This window comes from Salvia miltiorrhiza, chromosome 6 (genome assembly GCF_028751815.1).
Source record: "Salvia miltiorrhiza cultivar Shanhuang (shh) chromosome 6, IMPLAD_Smil_shh, whole genome shotgun sequence".
In the NCBI taxonomy this organism is placed as follows: Eukaryota; Viridiplantae; Streptophyta; class Magnoliopsida; order Lamiales; family Lamiaceae; genus Salvia; species Salvia miltiorrhiza.
The window spans coordinates 31,800,087-31,816,735 of NC_080392.1; the positions used below are offsets into that span (position 1 = coordinate 31,800,087).

At 41.0% G+C, this 16,649-nt stretch overlaps 2 long non-coding RNA genes across 2 annotated transcripts; both read left to right on the plus strand.

The window, feature by feature from the left end:
• Window positions 1–12,108: 12,108 nt before the first annotated feature.
• Window positions 12,109–12,825, plus strand: LOC130989090 (uncharacterized). Its single transcript, XR_009090461.1, has 4 exons — window positions 12,109–12,211; window positions 12,295–12,478; window positions 12,560–12,633; window positions 12,725–12,825. It is a non-coding gene; the product is annotated as an uncharacterized LOC130989090 (long non-coding RNA).
• Window positions 12,826–13,970: 1,145 nt separating this feature from the next.
• On the plus strand, window positions 13,971–14,729 carry LOC130989091 (uncharacterized). Its single transcript, XR_009090462.1, has 2 exons — window positions 13,971–14,154; window positions 14,521–14,729. It is a non-coding gene; the product is annotated as an uncharacterized LOC130989091 (long non-coding RNA).
• Window positions 14,730–16,649: the final 1,920 nt, after the last annotated feature.

Consider the following 16,649-nt stretch of genomic DNA (forward strand, 5'->3'; position numbering starts at 1 on the left):
GAAGACTGGAAAGCAGATTTCAGTCAAAGATCAGGGAAGGAACATCAGGAATTAAGAAGAATCTTCCTCACCAGTCCAGGGGGAAGAACTGCCACATCAGTCAGAAACTGAAATCAGTTCAGTTTCAGAAAGAACAACATCCATGGAGACAAAACAATGATGAGTCCAGACGAACCAAGCGACATCCACGAAGACAAGCAACTGGACATCATATGACTCATGTCCCACGACATCAGTCAAGTCTCCATCAGTCTGGAATGACTCGAGTATCTCAAGGAAGATACTTCGCCGAGCAAAGAAGACCTCAACCACTCATCAGACAGAACTCCTACAAGAGTGAGGCCTTCAAAAGAAAAGCTCAACAGAAGAATACTCGTGTGCCAACTGAAGCGCCAACTACTTCAGTCAGACGATCAACAAAGCGCAAGAGATTAGCCAGACCAGTTCTGAAGCAGATATGGGTTCCAAAGGGAACTCGAGCTAACATTGAAGGACCCAAATCTTGATTGGGTACCTGAAGTAACTCTTCCTTGCAGGTCAAAATCAGGAAACATAAAAAGAAGGAAGAAGTTAAAGCCTCAATCAGGACATGGTATCTGGATAGCGGCTGCTCGAAGCACATGACGGGCTACAAAGAATATCTATCTCAGTATGTTGAAAAAGCTGGATCCAAAGTTGCATTCGGAGACAACTCAATCGGAGAAACAAGAGGTTATGGTGTGCTCAACATGGGTAACGCCAGTATCAGTAATGTTAGCTTTGTTTCTGGTCATAAACATAATCTGTTGTCTCCGAGTCAATTTTGTGACACCGGTTTCACAGTGAAGATCAAAAAGGATGAATTCACTGTTAGAAACAATCACAAGAAGGTGGTTCTAAAAGGATTCAGACAAGGAAGTCTCTACGTCGTTTCATGGGAAGACAGCCTACCAGAAACGTGTCTCATCAGCAAAAGTAGCTCGGAGCTCAACTGGTTGTGGCACAGGAGACTCAGCCATCTCAATTTTAAGACGATCAATAAGCTTGCTAAACATCAACTGGTAGAAGGTTTGCCTTCTATTGTGTTATGACTCAACCCAAAACACCTAAGGGGTTGACTCGCAATCGTACGAGGTCATCCTAGTGTAATAAGCTAACCCAAGTCGTCTCTCAAGAAAGGCTAAGCAGGGCTCTGATCATGCTACGCACAGAAAACGGAAAGGAAACCTAAACACTCTAATCGGGTAGTTGGGTCTGGCACTATCTCACTCTCTAATCACCAAGACATAAATGAAAGAAAGCAATAAACATTAACTAAGCAGTAGATATGTAACAACGGAGAATGTAGAGATTAAACATTACGCCTATCAACTAGGGTTTTACTCTAACACTCTAAACCGAACGATCATAAACTCATAATCAACGATTAATAACTACCTAGGCATGAAAACTAAATCAAGCATCAAATTAACATTCAAACCAAATTCTAATTGTTCCTTAGAAAGATTCCTCAACAAACAATCAAGAGCATTCATCAACGATCAACAAAGAACAAAACGAATACTTAAATCATAAACAATCATCCACATCATAGAAGGTACTCTAGAACTATCAATCATCAAGAGCATAAACAATTACTGAGGTAAACCAAAGGATTCGAATAAACTAAAGAGAATCAAGTGAGTTCTTACAAAAGCATATGATCTAAGTGAACTTAATCCAACGGATTGTAAATTGCAATCAACGATAATCCAATGAATCCGAGAGTGAATGTTGATGTTTTGAATCTCTAAAAACCAAGAAAAAATAGTGGAATTTGCCCTAGAGGCTGCTGGGATCGAGTGTGGGGTGAAAAACCCTAAAATTCGTCTTTTAAACAAAAAAAACGCGCCCAGGGACGGCGGCCGCCGTCCCACGGCGGCGCCGTGTATGCCCTTCGCAGACTGCAATGCGCAGTGTTTTTGTTTTGGTCCGTTCTCCCTCGTTTCATGTTCCAGAAGAAGCAAGAATGTGAAGCATGTCAAAGAGGAAAGCAGACGCGAATGTCATTCAAGTCAAAGTTAGGACACTCATCTGGAAGAATTCTTCAACTACTTCACATGGATCTGTTTGGCCCAATCTCTCCAAGAAGCTACAACGGTAGGAAGTACACCTTAGTTGTTGTAGATGATTATTCACGATATACTTGGGTTATCTTTCTCTTCACCAAGAAAGAAACACTGGAGGAATTGCCAAAACTGTTGAGAAGACTGAGCGTTGAAAAAGAAGTCAACATCATCAGCATCAGATCAGATCGTGGGACTGAGTTCCTCAATACTGTCAATCGTGAGTATTGTGATGAACAAGGAATCAGTCATCAAACTTCTGCAGCAAGAACTCCTCAACAGAACGGAGTTGCGGAAAGAAGAAATATGTCTTTGAAGGAAGCAGCAAGGACGACGCTAGCCGAATCGAAACTCCCCTTGAAGTTTTGGGCTGAAGTAGTCAACAACGCATGCTACACGCAGAATCGCTCATTCCTCACTCAAAGATATGGAAAAACTCCATACGAGCTATGGAAGAACAGGAAGCCTTCAATTGCTTATTTTCATGCTTTCGGTTCTAGGTGTTTCATCCACAACAACGAAAAGAAGAGGTTAAACACATTTGATAGCAAGGCTGGTCCAGGAATCTTTCTTGGATACTCTGGAACAGATCGATCCAGCAAAGCCTACCGAGTGTTTAATTCTCAAACTCTTTGTGTTGTAGAAACACCACATGTTGTCTTTGATGAGTCTACAGATGATTTCAGGGAACAGGAAACTGAAAGATGTGTTGAGAACACTGAAGTTTCCAAAGCTGAAATCCACAACACCGAGCCTTCTACTGTCTTGGTGTGGGGACCAGGAAAAGATGAAGATACTGAGAAGCTTCAGTATCAAAAGATCAGCCAAAGGTCTGAAGTTCAGACTGGAGCCAATGCAGATGGCATCAGTCAAGGGGGAACTCCAATTGCTGAAGATCGAGTTGAACGTGCCGAAGCTGCTCCAGCTCAACTCTCCCCTGCTCCAGAAGGTGCTCATCACTTCAGAACCATTCTGACTTAAGAAGCCCCACCATCACCAGAAGAGATCAAGAATTATCGAAGATGGTTTGAACTCCATTCAAAGGAGAACATCATTGGAGAACCATCAGACGGTGTCAAGACTCGAAGATCAATGTGCAACCTCGTCTTTGATATCAATCAGAACTGCATCAACGAAGATAAGAATTTCAGTTGTTTCTTATCATCTACAGAGCCCAAGGATGTTGAAGAAGCTTTGAAGTCCACTCAATGGGTCATCGCAATACAAGAAGAACTCAATGAATTCAACTGGAATTCAGTTTGGGAGCTTGTGGATCGATCAGACGATGCAAAAGTGATTGGGTTGAAATGGATTTTCAAAAACAAGAAAGACGAAGAAGGAAACATTGTGAGAAACAAAGCAAGGCTTGTAGCAAAAGGTTACAGTCAAGAAGAAGGAATCGACTACGACGAAACGTTTGCTCCAGTTGCCAGATTAGAAGCAGTCAGACTCTTCTTAGCCTTCGCAGCTCACAAAGGTTTCAAAGTACACCAAATGGATGTGAAGTGTGCATTTCTCAATGGAGTGCTCACCGATGAAGTCTACGCGGAACAACCTCCAGGCTTTGAGGTTGCTGGACCAGAAAAGGTGTACAAGCTGAAGAAAGCGCTCTATGGCTTGAAGCAAGCTCCAAGAGCATGGTATGATACTCTCTCGGAGTATCTTGTTGAACAAGGTTTCAAGAATGGATCTGTGGACAGAACGTTGTTCACTCTCAAAGAAGGAGAAGATCTCTTGCTTGTTCAGATTTATGTTAATGACATAATTTTCAGATCCAAATCCGAACGCATGTGCAAGAAGTTTGCTGACATCATGACCAACAAGTTCCAAATATCCATGATGGGAGAAATGAATTTCTTTCTCGGATTGCAAGTCAAGAAGACCAGCGAAGGAATACTGATCAATCAGTCCAAGTATGCCAAGGAACTGATAGCCAAGTTCGGTATTCAGCACATGAAATCAGTCAAGATCCCAATGAATACAAACTGGAAAGTTGATCCAGGTTCAGAAGGAAAATCTGTCTCTTCGACGAAGTACAGAGAAATCATTGGATCATTGTTGTATTTGACTGCGAGCAGACCAGACATCGCATTTGCAGTCCGGGTATGTGCAAGATATCAGTCAGATCCAAAGGAAGCTCATTTGGATGCTGCAAAGCGAATACTACAATATCTCAAAGGCACACCCAATTTAGGATTGTGGTACGCAGCAGACGACGACCTCAAGCTCACCGGATATTCAGACTCAGATTTTGCTGGATGCAAAATTGATCGCAAATCAACCTCCGGAACCTGTCAATCCTAGGCAACAAGCTCATCTCATGGTTTTCAAAGAAGCAGACTTCAGTCGCTACCTCCACAACTGAAGCTGAATATGTTGCTGCCGGAAGCTGCTGTTCACAACTCCTATGGTTAGTCCAACAGTTAAAGGACTATGGGATAGACGAAAAGGAAGTCCCAATCTATTGCGACAGCTCCAGTGCTATTGTAATCTCCTAGAATCCAGTTCATCACACCAGAGTCAAGCATATTGCCATTCGATATCACTTCATCCGTGATCACGTCGAAAAGAAGAACATCTCTGTTGAATGGATTCCAACTGCTGTTCAAAGAGTGGACTTGCTGACCAAAGCTCTTCCAGAAGAAAGGTTCAACGATCTTTGTGGAAAGATCTGCCTCATCAACCCTGAAGAGTGATGTTGTGTTTGAAGATTTTCTCAAACAGTCATGCTGACTGGTGGTCAACCAACTGCTGTTCTACAACCGTTGACGTGGAAAGCAATGAAGACAAGCGCTCATCTGAAGAGAAGTCATCCTGATGAATCAACCAGGATCAAGTGGTATCGACTGACTACGATGATCAGTCGATCAGTAAGTATTTTTTCAAGCTTACTATTTAAAATCAGTTATATCAGTTAAGAGCTTTGTATTTTAAGTTCAAAATCTTTCTCTAACTGATTAGTTTCTTTCAAAACCTTTAACTGATTGTTGGAAAATGGAATATCCGAGAAGGACAAGTATTTTAAAAGGGAAAATCTGTTTTGATTGAACTTGTCCAGATCTTCTCTAAAAATCTTTCCAACCTTTTTGCCTCTGTGATAAAATTTCTTGAGAACTTCATTGACATGACATAATGCAATGATATCTCTCACCTTTTTGAAGCTTCAGTCCGCTGCAGTGACGGCGGACGTGATTTTTTACTTCAAAAACATTTTAGGCATAGTTTTCGAAAAACTTTCCATCTTCTTACTTGGTAAAATTTGTCTATTTATACCATGTTGTCTTCACATATTTTCTGCATCAACTAACAACTCTCCACAGCCTTCACTGTGAGAGAGGTGGGCGTGGTGGGAGAGGTGGGCGGACTCTGTCGGTTGCTGACTCGGGAAGGTATAGTTATGTCTCTTTTTGTAGTCCCTCCATGTCAGGAGGAGGCGTTTCTTTCGATTCGCCGCAGATGAAAGGGGGGCTCAACACTCGGATTACAGCGCGGCAGGGCTGTTCCCCGGAACCTGCGGATTTCTTGAAGAAAGTTGCTGCTGCTCAATTTGCTGGCGCTGTGATTCAAAACTTCACTTTTGAGACCCCAAATTCTGGAGCCTTACAGAGAATGTCTGATGTCGCTACAAAATCTTATACGACTAGATGGGGGGATGAGGAATCGGACACTGATGGAAATCCTCTTCAGGAGGATGGCTTTCCTTCTGTTTCTCAATGAATGTGATGTGTTGGAATTTCCGAGGCATCTCCTCGTTTATGACTCTTCTTCCCCAGTACTGCAGCATTCGGGGAACAGGAGTTGGCTTATCTGGTGCTTGCTGCTCTGACGAGGTTTACTCTGGCGTTGTCTGCTCTGGCTTTACCGCTCAGCTCTGGTTTGTTTGCTGCCTTGGCGTGGTCTGCTCTGGAGTTTCTTGGTGGGCAGGTGCGCGATAGTCTGCTCTGACGCCGTTCTGGGGCTCGGATGGCTTCTCTGCTCTGGTCCTTTAATCAACTCTGCCCTGGAGGATCTCGCTGCTCTGGCCTGGAGGAACTCGCTGCTCTGGCCTGGAGGAACTCGCTGCTCTGGCGTGGAGGAACTCGCTGCTCTGGCGTGGAGGTTTTCACTGTTCTGCTTTGGATGTCTGGAGGAACTCGCTGCTCTGGCCTGGAGGAACTCGCTGCTCAGGCCTGGAGGAGCTCGCTGCTCTGGCTTGGAGGTTCTCGCTGCTCTGGCGTGGAGGATTTCGCTGCTCTGCTTTGGATGACTTCGCTGCTCTGCACTGGAATGTCTTCGCTGCTTTGCACTGGAATGACTTCGCTGCTCTGCTTTGGAATGTCTTCGCTGCTCGGCTCTGCTCTACCCGGGACGGCTCTGGCGTGGACTTTGCTCGGCCTCGGTTGTGACCCTTTGCGGTCCCGGCTTTTGTTCGTTCTTGTTGTTTTCTTTCTCCTTTCGCTTGGGTTTTTTTTCTTTTTCTTGTTTTTGGTTTTTCCGGACTCTCCTTGTTTGCGCCTGTGCTCTCAAGGGTTTTTGTTTTTCTTCAATAAAATTTCTATTTCAGCAGCCTTCACTGTGAGAAAAAGTTCCAATCTTTCCAAAGTTGCAGAGAAAATTTGTTCCGACTAAAGGAGAAATCAATGACAGCAAAGTCATGGAGTGGGAGAATGACGCTCACATACTTGGTCTTCACCGGACCCTTCCACTTGATCTCAACGTCTCTCCGACGTCAAAGTTTGTGCTACCCTCACTTGTATCCAGTGAAGCGAGTGTCTTCCATCCTCATGCCCGGACCATACGGCTTGAACTACCTGTCTCAAGAAGACGGACTTCACCTGTTTCTCAGGCGAGCTTCTCACCTTTTTGTGAAGCTTCCGTGTGGTGCAACAGCAATGAGCAGGAGCTCGTTGTCAACCGGCGCAACATCGACAGTGTTTATCCTCACGATAGCCGCTGATTCGATTTTCCTTTCCCACACACTTCTCTCTACTTCCCTCTCTTTTCCCCAGGAACCTCTCCTCAGCCCTTTTCGGTTTGCATGATAGCCGCTCTCTTCTCTTCCCATTCTGGAGAGCCATGCAAATCAACCCCTGCCCCTTTCTTCGTCTCCTCTCATCTTTCACTTTCTTCTTTTTCTAAACCTCCGCATTCTCCATCTACCTCTTACCCTCAGCATCTTTCTCTGGACCATTCTGCGATTCTATTTCCTCGCAATGGTCTTAGCTTCATCCTTCAGTCAAATCCACCTTTTTGATGTTGCCAAAAAGGGGGAAAGTTCTTAAGAGACTTATTCTCAAAAGATTGAAGACGATCAAGAAAAATGATCATCCAATGATCATGAGGAATACTAGCCAAAAGGATAAGACCTCAAATCAACGGAAAACAAGTGAGAGTAGAACAAGCTTAGGAACATGAAGACACGAAGACAGAAGATGAAGATCAAGAAGTTCAAGGCGCAGCCAAGCAGACTGCTGGAGTCCATGGGTTTCCCATGATGTTTTTGTTTCTCTTTTTACTCCAATGTAAGTCTTGCTCTGTACCTCGACTGATGGCTTATCAGTCTTACTTTAATGAAAATAACTTCTTTTTTATCTCAACCTGAAGACAATGACTCTTTGTCCAGGCTCTGATTATGTTTTTATGTCTTCTCCTTGTTCTGTTTTAGAGCTGTTTCGTTCTTGACTCTAAGTACAAGTTTTTAGGTTCTATTGTTAAGGGGGAATTGTATTCACCCCAGTTTAGAACTTGTGCTGTGAGTTCAGTCTTTTTGTTTGTCTAGAACTGCTGTATGGTTTTGGCATCATCAAAAAAGGGGAAATTGTTGGGAACCTTTTGGAATATCCTAATCCTTATTTTGATGATACCAAAATTCATAGGTCTTTATTGTAATACACTAGAACGTTTTGAACTCAAGTGTTAGAGTTCGTTTCTAGTTTAGCTTACTGTTGGGAACCTTGTGGAATATCCTAATCTTTGTTTTGATGATACCAAAATTCATAGGACTTAACTGTAATAGACTAGAATTGTTTTGAACTCAAGTGTTAGAGTTCGTTTCTAGTTTAGTTTGCGGTGTCGAAGACTGAAGACTGAAGACTGATGACTGCAGATACCAACTGAAGTATCAGTTGAAGAATCAGTTGAAGACTGATTACTTAATACGCGCAATGGACTGATACTAAAGTCAAGTATCAGTTGAACATACCTCCTAGGACTGATCTTCCAACGTTCAAAGGAAGCCACGTACTCACAAGTACAGCCGCATTAAATGCAGAGATCTCATGATATCCTTATCTCTGCAGAGGTCATTCCTATCTGGTGGTTACTTTTCAGAGACGTCACATCTCCTATCCATCAAGAGAGTCGTTTCCACCCAGACAAGGAACCTCGAAGATTAAAGCCTCAGCCCGAATTTGAATTGCTCTCCAACGGAAGAAATCTTGAGGACGATCTACGCCAAAGGATCTATTCAAGAGTTCTCCTACAAATAGTGCTCGAGGATCACTTCAACCTTCACCGATTCAACGACATAAGCTGAAGCTCTGCCGAAATTGCTACTCAGCCTAAAGCTTAACCTCCACAAAGCTTGAATCGAAGAAGAGAATTCCAAACCCAAAATCAGTCACTGCTGATTACACACATTCTCTTAGACCTTAGGCAAATATCTGTTTACCCAGAAGCCAAAGGTCAAACTTGCTTCAAAGAACTTGTTCTTTGTAAGTATAGTTGGCACTCGTTCAAACATCCCGCCCATAAGAGTGTTTGAGTGGTTTGGAGTTCAGGAAGGTACTCTGACTCTGAGTGAGAAGTCTGAGCACGGGTTGTGCTGAGCAGAGAAATCCGACGCGAGTGAAGCGTGGGTACTGAAGAAGGGTTTTCTTCAGTGTACGGTTGTGTGCACCACCCGGCAAGCACACGGTTCGGTTTGCAGTGCACCTGTTAAGCACTTGCGGAGTGGATTGTTGGTCTGATCAACCAACCGTGGATATAGGAAAGGGGTTTTCCGAACCACGTAAAAGTCTCTGTGTTGTTTACAGCTTTCAGTTTTACATTCTTACTTGTGCTATCTCATTTGATAAACTGAACACTGACTAACGGCAAAGAGAAACCATAACCAACAACGTGCTCCACCGAGGATATTACGAAACTAAGTTTAATTTCCGCTGCGTATGATATCAGTCTGACTGATCTATCCTCTGATAGTCAGGAAGAGTGATATCATCTCTGTTTTAGCAAACTCGACTGAAGCCCTTATTTGCATCAGTTAAGTTCCAGCAACTTAACTGATAACTCTTTACTGAAGAGCTTTCAGTATCAGTCGTCAACCCTGTTTGGTCAAAATTGTTTTCAGTAAAACAGGCGTCTTTGTTTGCATGCAAAGTTTCGTTTTGATCTCTGACTGAGATCCCTCTGATTGAGGATTGTGAAAAATAGCCCATAGGTGTATTCCCCCCCCATACACCTATTCGAGACCCTCAGGACCTAACAATTGGTATTAGAGCAGGTTGTTCGCAAGAACATTCTGTATCTGATTAGGTTCTAATTGAACTAGATCCTTTTGAGGGAATTGTTTTTTTTTATCAAAATCTTTTCTCAAGATTCCTCTTGAGATTGCTTGCTCCGTGTTCTTTTCCTGTTTCCTGTGTGTTTATCCCTATTTTCTCTTCAATGTACAGGAACAAGAAAGACTCCTCCAGCGATTATGTTCATACATACTTTCGAGGAATCAACGGACTTGAGATGGGGTCTCTGGATTCTGATGAAGAAGATAGATTCATCTTTCCAGAAGAAAATCAGAGTCCAACCCACTCACAGTCCGAAAGAACAAGCAGATATGATCAAACACGACTAGAGTATCAACACCTAAGAATGAGATTTGAAAATCTCCTTAGGGAGCACAAACCACTACTACAAAAATGCACATACATAACACCTCATACATAACGGTTTTTTTAAAAAACCGTTATGTATGAGCGCATTTTAGGAAAAGATAACGGTTTTGACAAAAAACCGTCATCTATGTAGTGTTGTCCATAAGCTTAGATAACGGTTTGAGTTAATCCGTTATGTTTGTGTGTTATCTATTAGTTACATACATAACGGTATTACAAAACTGTTAAGCCGACCGTTATCTATGAACATTTTTTATAACGGTTGTTTTAACCGTTATATATGAGCGTCTCAAAACTGTTATGTATTATTTTTTATATTTATTTTTAAATTTAATAATATTATAAAAAAATCAAAACCCTAACCCCCACAAAATTTTCCCCAAATCGGACCTAGCCTCTTTCTATCTTCTCCATCACGCTCAACACCGCAATCCTCTCTCTGTCCGCCTTCCCACCGGCTCCGGCGAGGCCGTGTCTGGCCGAGGGCGCCGCTCCTTGACTACTTCTTCCCATCATCCATTCTTCTCTCTCAGAAATCACGGATGAAGACAAAAGGAGAGCCCTAATTTCCTCCCCAAATCAGGAATCGCCGCCGCCTGAGCCGAAATTCGGCAACGCAGCGCCCTTCTCTCCGGCGTTGTCGATGCCTCCACGTCGGAGGCTTTCTTCTCCCCTTTCCTTTCCGATTTTGAGCCCTAGCTTTCATAGAAAGAAATGCCGTTGCCGCTGCAACTGGAAGACTAGTGAATGGTCGGGCGAGTGGTTGTCACCTCCGCTCTCTCGTTACCTCTCTCACTCACTCTCAAGAACAGATCTCCCTCACATACGAAGAGAATAGAAACCGAGTCCTAGCTCTCTCTCGACTCTTTCCCTATCTCTCGCTGCTGTTACATTTCTCCGCCGAGCAGGTGAGGGTCTACAGGCTGCCGCCTCCGTCGATCCTCCGGAGCTGTCGTGCGTCGAAAGTTCGTCATCGTGCCGCTCTCCTTGGTTACAAAGCAGGGTAGCCGCAATTCTCCCCTTTCGAAGCTAAGTTTCCTGTCCCATCCATAAAATCGAGCCCTAATTATATTTCTTACTTTTTATTCTTGCTGAATTCGGCAAATTGATGTTTGAGTTTGTACTTGTGAGTGAGAGTTACTCATTATTGCTGCGTTAAGCTGAATAATGGGCAAAGATGGCTTAATTTAACGAATTTACGTATTTGGCTAATTTGTTGAACGGAGTTGGTTATGAATGTGTGGTGTGATGCTATCCTTAATTCCTTACTATCAGTGTAATATGTATGTGGTGATGTTTCTCCTATACGTTTTAAGAATTTTATCAGGAGAAATCTAATAATAGATGAGGCACTTTCAATATTCATATATCCTATTTGTTCGTTGAAGTTTATGCAATTGCAGAAATTGAGATTTTAGATTTTGGTACGTGGAAAGGAATCAGTAGGATTATTTTTTATTTGATGTCTTGCTGGGATCTGATTCATGTGAATATGATCGACAGGGAACAGAGCAAAATGATGAGGTTGCAAACCTATGGAGGGATTAGTTTAATAGCTTGATCTAGCTTCACATATTCACGACTTTGATATTGGAAGAAGAGAATGATTTTCATCATATCTTGAATGTAGGTCTTTGGTGGTGGTGTTAATGATGGAAACCCAAATATTAACAAAACTGATATCCAAGATAATAAGTATACTTTGCCATAAGTTGTCCTACTTTAGCATATTAGAATACTTTTCCAAATATTTGGTGCATCTATTCTTCATATTTTTTCCTTGTTTGTTTTGCGTGTCATACCCCTCTAGAAACAAATATTCCTATCCTTCTTATAAGTCTTGATTTAAGATGGGTTAATTCCTTAATTGGTTCATTATATACTTTTGATCTGCCATGTAATTGCACTAAGTGATAGAACTTCTCTTTTCATTCGCTGTCATCATTACCTTTCTATGAGGTAAATGATGAGAGCTATGATGAGGTAAAAAGTCACCTTTTTAGTCCATTATCTGCGCTTTCCATCTCAGTTATGGTGAGCGTCGAATCCCTATTTTGGCGCCTTATCACTGGTCACAAATTTGCAAATTAATTAAACTGGTGCGTTTCTGTATGCTGATCTACTTCAAGTCTGATCATATGGTCTTTGCAGATACTGTAAATATCAAATCACATCGTTGGAGAAGAATTGGAAACCTCGGCTACATGTTGAACCTGATCTTGGGATACCGCTGGACCTTCTTGACCTGAGTGTATACAAGTAAACTTCTCTGGCCCTTCTCTCTTTCATGCTCTTTAGGTTGAGCTGCTCGTCTGATTTGTTCCATCATCTCTGTCGATCAGTCCTCCCAAGGGTGAAAGGATACCCCTCGATCCTGAGGATGAGGAGTTGTTGCGTGATGATGATCCTATAACCCCAATTAAGACTGATGGCATTAAAAAGAAAGAAAGGCCTACGGACAAAGGTGTCTCTTGGCTTGTTAAAACCCAGTACATATCGCCTCTCAGTGTTGAGTCCACTAAGCAGGTAACAGTGTGTTATTTGCTCATTAAGAATTATCGCAGACTCTACTGGACACTTTACTAGAAAAATTGATATCACTTGCAGTCTTTGACTGAAAAACAAGCAAAAGAATTGCGAGAATCTCGTGGTCGGAGCCTCTTGGAGAACCTCAACAGTAGGTTAGTTGACTTGCTTTCTATTCGTGCAAGAAGAATAACAATTGAGCCATTTACATCAAATAATTGGTTGATTCCTGTTTCTATTCTTTAGGGATAGGAAAATTCAGGATATTGTTGCGTCTTTTGAAGCGTGCAAGACCAAGCCTGTTCATGCAGTTAATCGTCATCTACATCCGAGAAGGATCCTCCCGCTTGTACTTGATTTTGACAGGTATATTGTGTCTTTATATACTTTCACAATTTTAGCTATTTCCAGTTGTGTTTTGAGAGGAGTAATCTGGTATAAAAGAGAAGTATTATTGTGCTGCTTGTGCAAATCAACCTTGATCCGCAAGTGTTGTGTTACAATCCTATCTTACTGATATAGTTTTGCTAAACCAGAAGATAACATTTTTAAAGTCCTCATTTTCTTTTTCAGGTACGATGACCACTTCGTGGTTGCAACTTTTGATAGTGCTCCAACTGTGGATTCAGAAATGTACAGAAAACTGAGTGAAGCTGATCGTGATGAGTACGAACAGAAAGTAAGTATACATTGATTACCTGTCAATATTCATGGTGAGATCTATGTTTTAGTTGTCAAATATTGCATAGAAAGGGTTGTTAGGATTAAAACTAATTTATATCGGCATATTCTATATTGGCATTCACATTTATGATATAATGCCTCAGTTATACCAATATGTTTTATGTTTTTACTAGTTTGACCATGGTCCTAAAATTGTGTTGTCGATAACAACTTATGAAGCTCTCGTAGTGACTGTGACTAACAGGAGGGCGGAGGTGTCGAATACAATTCTTGTGGCATCTCTGACACATTAAATTTGTCAAAAATACATTATTTTTGTTCCTAGTATCCATTTTTTATTTAAGAATTATTTATCCACTTTTTCCTGAGTTTTCTGTGTCTGGCATACTTGCTCTTGCAATTGATCCGGGACTGTGTAAGCTTGTTAAATCAGAAAGTAGGCAGTGGGGTTTGGGTTAGGTGTAGGGATTGACCACTCACAAGTCACAAGTATGGTTAATTTTAGTTTGTTTTCTTAATTGATGCAATGTTTCTTCTACATGAGCTTTTCTCATATATTATCTAAATAGTATTTTCTGAATATTAGGATGCCAAGAAGGTTAGTGGCTCATACAGTAAACTTCTTCACTTCGTCACTTCAAATACATTTTTATTATGATTATCTCTGATGATTTGTTATAGAGGCTCGAAATCTTCTAAATTAACTATCCTGTTTGAGACAATTTTAATCAGATTCGTCTTTCTGCATTTGCTACTTTGTTTTAGCAATAGAGCCAGTGAGCTGGAGATAAGTTGGTCAATGTTGTCTTACAGCACTTTGTTTTTATTTTCTATCAACAAATTTGTCATGTTATTTTCCTATGTGGTAACAATCTGATATCCTTCTTCCAGGTGATATAAGTTCAAATATCGAAAGTTCCCATGCTTCAACTGGTGAAGCTGCTAACCAACTTACTAAAGCATCCAATACTCAAAGATCTACATCATCCATGGTAATATCCTTTGTAAACTCCCTGCTTATTTGCAACTCGTTTCATAGGAAGATAAATATGCATCCATCTCCACTAAGGAAATACAGACTTGATAGATCATTAACTTGCTACAATGTTCTTTGTTGTAGACATGTTTGATGCTGGTTATTGTTGGGATCATTCTGCTCATTGTAGTTGTTGTTGTTCTTTCATAATCCAAGTTTAGACAACATATATTCACTTCAAAGGATATTGGTTTTGAAAAGTTTTCGATAGTTCTGATAGGTTTTGTCCATTTTACCAATCACTTTGATATGCTTTTTAAGTGTTTATCATGATGCTCTATATTGTGATTCTTGGTTGGCTCTTTGTATGATTTTGTGGCAGGTTTGTGGTGGATTAAATGAGTCGTACGTTGAGCTGAAGAGGCTTATGAATTCACAAGAAAAGTTGTACCATATGGCTAGCTAGTTGCATATTTAATATGTTTAGTATTTTTGTAAGGCATAATAGTATAGATAGAGCAGTTGTTGAATTTTGACTATATTCAAATCTTGTATGAATTCTTTTTTATGATAATAATATAAAATTAAATATTTTGGATGATATATAATATTATTATTGTTGGTTTTATCATTTATACTGTTATGTATAAATTAATAGATAACGGAGAAATAGAAATCTAATTACGGTAAAAAACGTTATACATAACGGATTACCAAACGTTATTAATATCAAAAAAACGTTATGTATAGGTGTGTACATAACAGTGAATATTAAACTTTCATGACGGTTTGAAACGTTATGTATAATACTATAGATAACGGATATAATTCGTTACGTATATATAAACAATCGTTATGTATAATAGAATAGATAACGGATATAATACTATAGATAACGGATATAATCCGTTATGTATAATAGAATAGATAACGCTTAAATCTCCGTTATGTATGAAATCCACATACATTACACCATTATATATTACGGATGTTTTCGCACATAGATAACGGATAAAATCCGTTATCTATGAGCGAATCTGGCGTAGTGAACAGATCATCAGAGAGATTGATCTTGTCCAAGATGCTCGAAGGATCGTCATGCGCCACTTCATTACAGATAAAGATGAAGCAGATAAAAGAAATGTTCAGGAGCGCAGACTGATCAACAGACTGAAACTTCTTCAGTCTCAGAAACAAGAACTTCTGCCTCGTCTCAAGGAAACAGAGACAGAATTCAAAAAGACGTCAGAATTTTTTGAAGGAGTGATTCGTGAAGAATCACTTCAGTACAGAAGAAAGATGAAACGTGAAAGGAACGTGCAGCAACAGCCAACGGACTTGAAATCGAAGGAAAATCAGTCATAAAACTCAGGGGGAACTTGCACTTCAAACAACGATGTGTCTAGTGATAATCACTGTGTAAGCTTCTCTCAACGATTTTACTTGTATCTATGACTGCTTTTCTTTATCCTTTTTCGGCTGAATTGTGCTTAGTCTGACGTGTCATTTTATTTACACTCTCATTTCTTTTTAATTGACACGTGCAAACTTCTTTTAAAACGGATGACACACGATCACACGATCCCGCCCTTTTTACTAACAAGCGGAGTGATCCACGTGCCACGTCCCCATTTGCACGGATTTCAAACGTTTATTGAAACCGCCTCATGCACGATCTCTCACACTCTCTTCAAAAACGTTTCATCTCCGACTAAAGATTTACTCAATCTCAGAGAAATCTTTTGTGCAAAATTCTTTGAGTGTGTTTTTCTCTGCAATACTAACAGTAAAAAATCCACAGTTCAATCTCTGTGAGAACCAATTTACAGACTTTTGCAGAAACCTCTCAAAATTTCAAATGGGAAAATCAGCATCTCAACAAGTTGTCTGTTACGAATCTTTTGTAACATTGGACTCACTCCAGAGTCTTGCTGATTTCAACAAGATCAACGAGATCTTAGAACAACATGGATGGATGAAGTTCATTCAATGCTCACCGGATTTTCTTCTCGACGAGTCTATCATCAGAGAATTCTACGACAACATCAAGACTGACGAGTCAACTGGTGATCTCAGAACTGAAATCACGGTGTTCACCAACAGAGATTTCTCAGACTCAACAAAGATTTCCATCAACATCTCTCAAGCGGCAAGAGAAGTGTTCAACCTCCCGACTGATGGACCAGCCCCATTCTTTGCCGATGATGAAGCAACTGATCTCATGAGAGAAACGCTAATGAGCAATGCATCTGTCGACCGCATCATCACTAATGTTCTGAGCATTTCAAGACTACATTATCATCTCAGACCCATCGCCAAAATGATCAAGAAATGCTGGTTTGGCACTCTGGGATCCCCTGGTCATCTCTCAAGACCACACAAACTGGTGCTGATCGCCCTGCTTCAGAAAGGCCCATCCAACTGGGAGAAGGCCTATCTTCAGATACTTGCTGAAGAGAAGGAGGACTCCCACTCCACCAGGCATCTGCGTCAAGGAACCAGAGTTTCAGC